The 12637-nt window shown below is 43.0% G+C and overlaps 1 protein-coding gene across 1 annotated transcript in view; it reads right to left on the bottom strand.

Moving 5' to 3' along the window:
- LOC143292025 (uncharacterized) overlaps nucleotides 1-1288 on the bottom strand; it is an 8699-nt gene extending 7411 nt beyond the window's left edge. The window contains exon 1 of the mRNA XM_076602192.1: nucleotides 1203-1288. The gene's annotated coding sequence lies outside the window, so the exon portion shown is untranslated. The remainder of the gene's footprint in view (nucleotides 1-1202) is intronic.
- Between the last annotated feature and the right edge of the window lie 11349 nt (nucleotides 1289-12637).

Below are 12637 nucleotides of genomic sequence, written 5' to 3'. Positions count from 1 at the left end.
GCGCGCGCGCGCACTCACACATACACGCGCGCGCGCGAGCACCCGGCGATTGCCGACTGACTGACCAGACGGCGGTTCCGGCTCCTTAACGTGATTTTATGATATAACATAGGCCTACAGTGTTTTGAAACATAATATGACATAGTGTGCATAACTTGATACTTGCTTTTCATGATCTATTTCAGTTTCGACCAGAGTAATGTAACTGAATGGGAGAGGGGGGGGGGGGGGGGGTATAAACTGGCCGGCGAGGGGGAACTGTTCACGGTGCAACTTATCAAACAACTTATTACTCAACTTCACGGCAAAATGACTCCATGTCACAAAATTTAACATGTTTGTTTATTTTTTTCTTCTTCAAAAACTCAGAATAGGCTGTAGAAGAAAAATACGGGGCCGGTTTGATAGGAGTGCAGGCCGCGGGGGAAGGGTAAACCCTTGAAAGATAGCCATAGTTTCAGTTGGGGTCATTTGAATTCTCTCGGCGGTCTCAGTGACACTTGAGACCGAGAGACTGCCGGAGACTAAGAGAGAGAGTTATGGCGGCTCGGACACACTGACAACCACTGATGACTGACGCCGACTCGGACTGGCGTTTCATCTCCAGTGTGTGGACTCGTCAGTCAAATCAGTGTTGATATATGTAAAGGCCGCAGTGAACGCCTTTTCAGTTCTTCCACATCAGTGGAACATAACAATAACAACACTACTATTACTACTATTCAGTAACTGACTCGACTAATGATAATATCGCGTTTTTCTTCCACTGACTGACACCGGCCGTGAACATAACAATAACACTGACTACTACTACTACAACTACTACTTGTAATGATAATTGATAATAACACTGAATAACAATAATGATAATAAATCGATGATAATGATAATAATGATAAGTTAATTAATCATTCTAAATTCCGTAATATCTGTCGAGCTTTTCCACGTAAAACATGCTCAACTGCGCGATTATCTGTGCCGCACTGATGTAAAAACCCGCCACGAGACGTCAGTGCAAAACAAGCCTTTACTGAATCCGCGGCCAAGCTGCACTGATGTACCCTGCATGGACATCCAACCAAACACTCAAACACTAAGTCAGTTCCTGTTCATAATACACCGACACTGACAAAAATCACCAGATTACTGACTACACTGGTACTGCAGTAGTGATACTCATCAGAGTACATCACAACACTGACCTCAGTAATGATCGAGAGACATGTACCACTGACAGTCAACCTCAGTGATATTCAGTGGTGTTCCCCGCAATCTGTGCACGACGGTCTGAGAAAAAATCACTGCCATCAGTCCAACGACTGAAATTTCGAAGGTGCGACCAAGTGGAAGATTATGAAATATTGAAAATGGAAAACATAAAACGATAAAATACATTACACAAAGAAAGGAAAAGAAAAACACGCAACAGCAGTTCAGTAACTGAAAAGAAAAAGAAGAAGAAAAAGAAAGAAAACACACGGCAAGATCTTTACTGAGTTGCACTTTTTGTCATGACATCCAAAATCTCTTTCTTCCGTGTCGCTTTTATATATATTATCATTATTATTATTTTGTTTATCTCAAATGAAAACAGAAATGAAATGAAATAAAAGAAAAGAAAGAAAACTGAGAACAAGAACAAAACCAACTGACCAACAAACAACACCACCACCAACAACAAACAAGTCCTGCCTACAATGTATTACTGATTTCACATAAACTTTAAAACACACATGAAAATGAGTTGTAGATATATATATAGATATATGTTTTTAGATACATATTGTTTTGTTTCGCTTTCACCCACATGTTCTCAACACAGTGCACGTGCACTTATCTTAGCAACGCGCGTGGTTGGCATACCGCGCGGACGTTTACAACAATACCAATGGTGCGCTGTGTGTGTGTGTGTGTGTGTGTGTATGTGTGTGTGTGTGTGTGTGTGTATGTGTGTGTGTGTGTGTGTGTGTGTGTATGTGTGTGTGCCAGGAGCGGCAAGGGTGAAGAAAGCTGCCGAGGTCACAAGTTCAACCTCCGTCGGTAACATTAAAGGGTGTCTCACATGTGTCGCGAATGCAATTTGTTTAGTTTGTTAGATTTGTTGAGTGAGTATATAACTGCTCTGGGCGAAGAGGACAAACATGTTTTATTCAGCTGTTGCTGTTCTTCTTCACTTCTCCTCTCTACTCACTCCCATTTAAAAAAAAAAAAAAATCACTTAGCAACTTGAAAAAAAAAATGTATGTGTGAGTGTGTGGAGGGGCTGTACATGCATGTGCACAATATCCTGTTCTTTTTTTGTTTTGTTTTGTTTTGTTTTTTGTTTTTATGTCTGTTTGTTTGTTTGTTTGTTTTTCAATGCTAAAATCGTGCGGTAATCATAATAATGTTCCAAAGGCTTTGATCAATTATCAGTGGTTGCGAGGAAGGGTACTTTTAGTCATGATTGAGGCTCCCAAAGTTTCAGTAAAGAAATTAGTATGTGCTTTGAAAGAAACAAATTCCAAAATGAAAACAAAACTAATGGCGCGTTGCTCAAGAAAACAGCATTAAATGTCTCCTTAACCAGACCTTTTTTTAATGGAAAAATACAATTCAAAAAGTCACCTAATTTCCACGCCTTTCTTCATTTCGAACGGCTTATTTTCTGGGGAAGACAAAATATGCAAAGTATGTAACGTAATATTACTAAGGATGAGGGTTTTTTTGTTGTTGTGAACAGTGCATGTTACTTTAAAACCCGGAAATGAATATGGAAAGACAACAACACAGAACAGGGAGCACCCACCACCGTCAAAAAATCATCAGCAAATAGATGCTAGTACTGCCAGTCGTGTCACACACAGCGTAAGACAAAAAACTGTAAAGGTACAGTAACATTTTACGACCATAGGAGCCGTGAATCCATACTTATTCACCGTGTACGTGTGTTTATATTGGACTTGGCAGGGTCCAATCCAATCTTTCCACCGTTTTAACACTTTCACCGCCAAGCTCGCATTTATGCACAGGCGTGGTAGAGGACCCATGTCACTGAAAGGTGACCATTCATTGGTCTGTTATCCATGAACCTACTGCTCTTAATGTTCGGTGGTAGGATAGGCCATATTTTCTATACATCGCATGGGGGAATCCCCAGCCACTGTCTTTTCTGTGTTTATACCACAAGGGAATTTTGTACTCTAAATTGACTGGCGGTGAAAGGGTTAATCTACCCAAAACCCGTACACTCCGCGGCTGGGTGCAGCAGTGAGGGACATCAGAGCAAAGTCAGTGCCTCAGTTTCCCCAAGGACACAACACCATGCCCAACTCCTAACTTAGCGAGTCCGCCACGTTAATCAGTCTGTCACATAGTGCAAACAGTCCTAAAAGGAGCATTGTCCAGTCTCTTCCAACAACCTGACCGAAATCCGACGCAGGATGCACGGCTGAGACTATACTGAGGTAGATTCTAAGCTTTAGAGAAGGGTTCATCGCCACCACTCTTTCACTCCAAAACCTCCCCCTCTACTCCCCCATCTCCCAAACACCCTTCTTTCGGAACCAGTCCACGTGGTATCCGTTTCACACTGCATTTTTATCACGAATATCTCGTGGGAGACCACGTGTTCCAGTTTGGGGACTTTTCTTCTCACGTTCGTGTTATAAGACTGAGCGAGAAAATCGAAACTGAACTAATCTTTTCTTCTTCTTTTTCTTTTCTTTTTTTGTTGTTGTTGTTGTCATTGTTTTGCGCAGGAGAGTCGTGGAATAAACAATTATAGTTTTATTTGTTTATTTACCTATTTATTTATACTACACCCAGCCCTCAGGGCAAAGAAAACGAAAGGAAAGGAATGAAAATACTCATTAAAAAGCAACAACACATGCACAGAGAGAGAGAGAGAGAGGGGGGGGGGGGGAGCTTTATTCATGTTTGGCCGAGAGGTGTAACAAAACAGACTAGAGACAGAGGGGAGGAAGAGAGTGTGAAAGACAGAGAGACTCGCCGAGACTGACAAACAGACAAGACACAGAGATGGACATACAGAGGGGCAAGAGAGACTGACACTGAGAAAGAGGTAAGGGGTAAGGGTGAGTGTTCACTGAGATTATAGGGAACTACGCGCGTTTCTTCCATTTGAAACGCCGGGCTTTTAGCCCAGCAAAACGTGACAACATGAACGCGGGCACGGTGTCAGTGGTGGTCAGCATTACGTGTCGTGTCGGAACACTACAATAAGCTAAAAACTGACAGCTCTAGAGCAAGAGTTACGTCAGTACCCCTCCCTGGCGGCGGCTCCTCCATCTCAGTCCCACATTGTACGTACAGTGTGTGGCTCGCTGGGCTATTCACTGGAATACATGTGAAAAGCTAAAGCATGACAGAACTGGTACGGCGGGCTTAAGTTTGCACAAACGCGCCAACACACACCGACACACACACACACACACACACACACTGCGACGTAACACACACACTAACACATACGTGATGCCGCACTGGCTCACTGACACACACACACACACACACACACACACAAGGGCCGTTAGTACACACACACACACACACACACACACACAGACATCGACCGCACACACTGACACACACACACACCGGGCACACACGCACCCACCCACCCACCCAACCCACCACCACACAGACACATACATACGCACACACACTGACACATATGCGGCACACGGCGGCACACACACACACACACACACACACACACACACACACACACACACTTGCAGTGTGATTCAGCGGCCGATATCATTTTTGACAAGTGTTGATAACAGTGATCAAAACTTGAATCAAGAGAGGTGTACTCCAGGGAGTGAAGGTGATGACTGAGGACTGCATGGGTAACATTGTCTGCTGAACAGCACGCTCTGTGTGTGTGTGTGTGTGTGTGTGTGTGTGTGTAGGGTGTGTAGTGTGTGTGCTGTGCTCTGTGTGTGTGCGTGCGTGTGTGCGTGCGTGTGTGTGTGTGTGTGTGTGTGTGTGTTAGAGAGAGAGAGAGAGAGAAAGAAAGAGAGGGACAGCCGACTGAGACAGCCAGAAAGTGACACAGACTCGACAGAGTGAAACTAACAATGAGACGATCAGTAATACAAGCATTCTCTCTCTTTCACGCCGCGTACTTAATATTATGTTCAAGTCTACAGGTCAACACGATGCTTCACACAAAGCCCTGGTATCATAACGATATGTATACACAGTATGGTATCGTCGCCGTAGAAAGCAGGAAACGGCGCCACACTACGGCCACACGTACACTTCCTTCCTTCTTAGTTTCTTCCTTCCTTCCTTCCTGCCTTCCTCATCTCCTGCTGCCGTGGAGGCCTCGCCCACTGATTCCAAAGACCGTAAATATTTACATAAAAGACACCTCTCTACCAACAGCCGTTTCCTTCATTGCGTGTGCCGCGAGCCAGTATTTGGGCAGTTTGTGGTGATAAGTCGGAGAAGAGTGACACTGTTGGGAACTGAGTGACACTTGTTATTTTATCGGTTCAGAGAGGCTGCGCTGGGCTAGGGTCGTCAGTATTTGTTAAAAAATGGAGAAAAAAAAAATGTTATTAAGGCAAGCACGGAGAGAAAGAGAGAGACAGAGGGAGAAAAATGCAGACGCAGATGATTTATTTATTGAGACCATAACCCCATAACGAATTATGAATGTGAGACTCGAAGTGATTATAACGGGATATGGCAGAAAAAAATTCAACTGTTTCACTGTCATCAGTCAGATAATGCCTCTAATCAGAAAGATAATTTAAACAAGCAATGACGTTCAAAATAAATTTTACGCTTAGACATCGTGCAACACAGGACACTTCAGAACAAAATGAACTTCATCTTTAGTTGAGAAAGAGAACTCAGAACTCAGAACTCAAAACGTTTTTATTACAAGGATTAAGATTCAATCCAATCTGTCCTTGCTAATCTACATCTATTACAAATAGCACACATATAAAATAATGAAAGGAAAAAGGTATTCATGCAGAAGGGTATACATAATGAAGAAAACAACCCCTCCACCCCCCCCCCCCCCCCCCCCCCCCCCCACACACACACACACCCAAGCACATACGTGCATATACACACGCGCGCACGCGAGCGCACTGACACACATACATACACACACACCGGCGCGCACACACACTGACAGCCCCCCTGGGTCCCCCTCCCCACACACACTAAGATTGACATATGGATAGGACAGTGAGTCACAGAGAGACAAAGAGTGAGAGAGAGAGAGGGATGTCACCAATATATACAGAGAGAGAGAGAGAGAGAGAGAGAGAGAGAGATTTTATTTTCTGAGGGTAAGTTGTCATTACTTATTAAAGTAACACTTACCCCCAGAAAAAAAAATCATTCCTTCACTGGTTGGTTTTTTATTCAATAAACAAACAATAAATGAAATAAGACAATGAAATACACATACTGGCACACACGCAGACTGTCACACACACACACACACACACACACACACACACACACAAACACACACACACACTGAAACACACACACACACACACTCACACACACACACACACACACACACACACACAACACATACACACACACACACACACAACACACACACACACTGACACACACACACACACACCCTGTCACACACTGGCAAATACCGCCGGTGACAATCTATCACACACAACTTGAACACACACACACACACACACACACACACACACACAATATGAATCAATCACCAAGCCAGTCAAATCTATTTTGTGTCATGCTTGAAATAAACAAGCGTTGACCCGCTGCAGCGCAAACAAAGCTTATATCTCGTGCCAGTTTCACAAGCTGTTCCTGTGACAGACGTCACTGACAGCTGTCGATCAGCCAACCGGTGTTGCAGCTTGAAATACCCGCCCCTTCATCCTTACTCCGTTTTTTGTTTATCTGTTCTTTTTCTTTTCTTTTTTTTTTTTTTTCTTTTTTTTTCATGCCGTGAAACTGTGTGTTGTTAATCCTGACGTGACTGAACTGCATATGCAGCCTTGCGCCGCGAGCGCGTGTGTTTTGATGTGCCGCGGTGTGTGTGCGCGCGCGCGCGTGTGTGTGTGTGTGTGTGTCAGTATGTGTGTGTGTGTGTGTGTCTGTCTTCCGATACTGATGTTGCACTATGATAATTCTCACGGTGATCCGTGCCATGCCATACGCGTCAAGTTGAGGTGTTTACCAGTTTAATTTCTGTTATTTTCATTTTCTTTTTTTTTTCTTTTCTTTTTTTTAATTAGAACGGCACATCTCTAGGTGGGGAGCGGTAATATTCAGTGCAACAACAACAACAACAATAAAAGCTGCTAGCTTGCTTGCCGGCATGATATAAGATTTGTCAAGCATCGATTTCTTCTGTCAGGCGCTCTCAATCTGTCGGCATGTACAATCACACACGGTTCACATAAAGCAAAGGACCTCTAGACTCCCACCTCCCCCCCCCCCCTCCTCCCCCTGAGTAGTAAGTGCACGCGCGTCCGAAACAGTCATTAGAGTATTCAGCGAGAGGCGAATAGCACTGAGACCATATACACTCTGCATAATTTGAATATCTCGAATTATTATTATTATTATTATTATTATTATTATCATTATTATCGTCATCGTCATCATCATGATCATCGTCGTCGTCGTCGTCGTCGTCGTCGTTATCATTATTACTGTCATCAAATCATCATCATTGTTATTTCACTTTTGTTTTGTTATGGTTTTGATGTGTGTTTTTGGTGTTGTTTTATGCACATTAAAATTCTTCTGAGAAAAAAAAATCACCTGCTTTTATAAAGAAGTGGTCCATAGCCTATAGTATATAATTCATACTACACGCTCCACTCAGAAGCCAGTGGCAGGCCATAATATTACGCAGCCTGCATCTAGTAATTTGAATCGTTTCTCGGTTTCTTTTTCTTTCTTTTTTTCAATTTTTGTCTTCACTTCTGTCTGTCTGTCTGTCTGTCTGTCTTTCCTTTCTTTAAACATTTGAGTGAAAACACACCTACTTTTACTCGATAAAGAAGCGGTCCTTAACTTTGTGTGAAGTCTATCAATAATTATAACATAATAAGTATCACGTTCAACTCCTCGACTGAACTGCGGAATGGCTATGCCACGTGCTGTGCGGGCCGCGGGCACACACAGAGTGTCAGATACACCCCACATGTGTGTCAGTCAGTGGCAGGCAGAGCAATAACCGACTTAACCTCATCTGAATTGCGATTCCAGACATGTGACTGCCGCCGAAGGACTCCGTAGGAATCAGTGAGGGTCGTGGAGTGGGTGGGGATGGGGAGGTGGAGGGTGGGGCGGGGGAGTTGAGGAGGTGGGGGAGGAGGGGGACGGGGGGGGGGGGGGGGGGGGGGGGGGGGGGGGGGGCGAGGACGCCAGATGGGCTTGGGCGGGGTTGAGTGGGGTGGGGTCTGGCTACAGAGCCGGCCGGGGTAATGTGGCGTGCAAAAAGATTTTTAGAAAATTTATTCAGAAAAAAACAACACCCACAACAACAATAACAGTAAACATACAAACAAAAAACAAAACAAAACAAAAAAAAAAAAAAAAGCAAATAAACAAAGACATCAGCCTTAGATAAAGGTGAACTTTCTGGTCGCTGAGAGCTTTGAAGAGCCCGTAGATGGTTATTCCTACAGCAGAATACCAACGAGAGGTTTTTGATAGCAGCAACACTGAGGTGGAAAAAAACCCACCCACCCAAGTGTGTGTATACGTGTGTGTGTGTGTGTGTGTGTGTGTGTGTGTGTGTGTGTGTGTGTGTGTGTGTGTGTGCAAGAAGGACCAGGTACAAAGATCTGTTGATTGGTAAGAAAAACAGATTATTATGTGAAAGATCTTGTGAAAGGGAATGGAAAATTTCTGGAATATTAATTTTATGAATTCCAAGATAAAATCGATACTCGAACCCTAGTTCTCGTACTGATACAGGCTATGTTAACTCGGTTAGAAGTTTTTAAGAAAAATGAGTTTAGCATATGAAAACACGATGATAATGAAACAAGCTTTAATAAAACATATACTGCAATGATAAATGCTCCAGGAGGAATGAAATAATACTACTTGCAAATGCCTTAAAAATTGAGACTTGCTCTTTGAAAAGCTCGATTAGAAGATTTGTTTTTTTTTTCAATACAAGCTAGAAAAATCTCAAAAGATGAGATTAAAATGGTTCCAGGTGCAAATTAATTATCATATTCTTGTGACATGTTCTGTTCTGATGAAGATGGGAGAACTCTCAAATAATGAGTGTAATTTCTGCAAGGCTAAGAAAAAAAAACGAAAAAAAAACAAACCCTATTCTACATTTTTTCTTTAGGAATGTAACCATGTACAACTCTTTTGACAGAATTTGTACTGAAGACACCTGAAACAAAAATGTTTACATTGTGACACGCTTACTCTTAATGATGAACGGGTGTTTTTTGGACGTAACAAAATAGAAACTGATGGATGTTTCTCGCATATTTCATTGATAGCTAAATCATATGTATGCAAATTAATGTAGAATCAACGAAGTCAAGCCAACATTTCAAATGTTCCTGAAAGATCTCAAGTAGACATAATTATGAAGTAGACAAGCATGCTTTTAACACAACTATGGAATATAACAAATTCGTGCAAACTTGGGCACACCATATAATATTTTATGTTTAGTACATGCTTAAGCTGTACAATGTCACCACATGATGGAATTATGTTCTTGTTGCGGCTGGGATTGTCGTTACTGTTTTATTTGGCAAGTTCTGTGTGTGACTGAATATACGTATGTGAACTCTGAATTACTGTTGTCTGTGTTTGTGTTGTCTGGGTGTTAGTGCTGTGGACTTTAACAGCAGAGACTACTAGGAAAGTCAGACGTTTGAGACAAAATGCTTCAGACGATTGCTTGGAATCTCATGGAAGGACAGAAAGACCAATGACTTTGTCAAGAGCCAAATAACCATGCTAGCGGGTCCACTGGAACCACTCTTAGCAGTGGTCAAAAGGAGGAAGCTGTCATGGTTCGGGCATGTGACACGCCACAATTCACTGCAAAAGACAGTTCTACAGGGAACGCTCGAGGGTGGTAGGCGAAGAGGGAGGCAAGCCAAATGCTGGATGGACAACATCAAGGAATGGACCAATATGGATAGCGCTACCCTGATACGACCGGATGGCGTCGTCTGACTACGGAATCGTCCCTCATGTCTCCTCTACGCCCATCCCGGGCAGGAGAATGAATGGAATGGAATGGAGTGCTGTGTTGGGTGGGGGGTTCTGTTCCCGGCTCTCTTCGGTATAGAGCGTGACATACATTATGTTGTTGTGGACTTGCCAGTATTTAGAAAATGATTATGTCTTCAAGACTTTGCCTAATACCTTCTAATGCACAAAGTATATACATTTTGTGTCTGTAAACCTTTGAAATGTTGAGGGAACAACATAAGTTGATTAGTGTTGTTATTGATGCTGTTACGCCCTCCATCCCCATTTCACTTTAAAGTACCTCTACAGAGAAACTTTCAAACTGACAAATTAACTCCTCCCACCCTACTACCCATCCCCAACCCCCCAACACTATTCACACACACACACACACACACACTCCTTTTTTTCATATAAATACCTCTACAGAGAAATTTTCAAACTGACAAATTAACTCTTCCCAACCACCCTCCACACACACACACACACACACACACACACACACACACACACACACACACACACACACACACACTCCTTTTTTTCATTTAACGTACCTCACAGAGAAATTTTCAAACTGACAAATTAACTCTTCCCACCCACCACCTCCACACACACACATACACACACACACACACACACTTCTTTTTTTCATTTAACGTGCCTCTACAGAGAAATTTTCAAACTGACAAATGAACTCTTCCCCCACTATTCACAAACACACACGCACACACACACACACACACACACACACACACACACACACACACACACACACACTGACACACTTGTCCGGCCGGACACTCTTCACGCAGTATTATCTCCATCGTCCTTTTCTTGTTCAAAGGTCTGACAGATTGACCGAGAAAGAAACAGTCTTTTGCTGAGCTGGCACAGCCCCCAATACTCTCTGTGTGTGTGTGTGTGTGTCTCTCTCTCGCGCGAACAGAACTCACATGACAGACACACGAAAACACAGACACAGAGACACATGGACACACAGACACAGACACTGACATACTGTCAGACACACATACACAGACACAGACACAGACACAGACACACAACACACACACACACACACAAAACGTGAGCTTACAACAGATGGCGAGGAAGCCATTAGTACCAAGCCACGCAACATGACGCCATTCAGTATTACTGCCAACAACGGACTATAAATGGCGGGCGATTTGAATCAAGCCAGTTTCTCACCAGAGTCTGACACTGTGACGTCGGTGAAGGTTTATTCAAAATAAAAGCCTAATAAAGCTACGGTTTGGCTTCATTTATGGCAGAGAGCGAGATTTGCCTAGCAGCTTCCAATCTAGACCTGAATTGACTTTGGAAAGTACAAAATGTGTCAGCTACACGTAATACAAAATTTGAATGCAGAGAAAATGGGCGCAACCGAAACCTTGCTCTCGGGAGTTAAGACTTTAAAGATTAGGCACATAATGACTGCGTCGCTGTTTCAGTTTTCAGTTTCAAGGCAAGGTGGTGTCAAAGGGCACTGTTTCCATAAACGCTACACCACATCTACTGTTAAAACATTCTTTAAAAATTCCAAAACGTTTTGTTTTGTAGATTTTTTTTTTTTTTTTTAAACAGATGACTAACTTTCGTATATGCCCTAGTCAGGACTTAAGAACATGCCTTTGGTTTATGTAAAATATCAACATGAAACAGAATGAAATAAGATAATCAAACAAAATGGGAAAGTACTATAACTGCAAGAACAAAAATTGAAATAATTATAGTAAAGTTAAAGATAATAATGTAGATGTTTAGCACACAGTGCCACGAGAACAAACTATACGTGGTAAGTACGAAGCCTTTAAAATATTTTACAACTTTCTGCCGATAAGTACGAAGTCTTTGAAACATTTACAACTTGTCTGCCTTTTCTCAAACAAAATGAACTAGTAGGCGTGGATTAAAAGACAGGTAGACAAGAAATGAAAGAGGGTGAGACAGGTGTGTGTGTGTGTGTGTGTGTGTGTGCGTGTGTGTGTGTGTGTGTGTGTGTGTGTGTGTGTGTGTGTGTGTGTGTGTGTGTGTGTGCGTATGTGCGTGCGTGCGTGTGTGTGTGTGTGTGTGAAGGTGGAGGTTGCGGGGAGACTGAGGAAGGTGGGGAAGAGAGAGGACTCTAAACTCCGAACTGTCAATGGTTTCATGAACCGGCCCCAGACCCATGTCTTCCTTCTTCTTCTTCCTTCTGCGTTCACTCGTATGCACACGAGTGGGCTTTTACGTGTATGACCGTTTTTACCCCGCCATGTAGGCAGCCATACTCCGTTTTCGGGGGTGTGCATGCTGGGTATGTTCTTGTTTCCATAACCCACCGAACGCTGACATGGATTACAGGATCTTTAACGTGCGTATTTGATCTTCTGCTTGCATATACACACGAAGGGGGTTCAGG

This window comes from Babylonia areolata, chromosome 18 (assembly GCF_041734735.1).
Source record: "Babylonia areolata isolate BAREFJ2019XMU chromosome 18, ASM4173473v1, whole genome shotgun sequence".
Lineage (NCBI taxonomy): Eukaryota > Metazoa > Mollusca > Gastropoda > Neogastropoda > Buccinidae > Babylonia > Babylonia areolata.
Note: the sequence above shows the minus strand (reverse complement) of the source record. Positions and strands in the feature narration are given on the sequence as shown.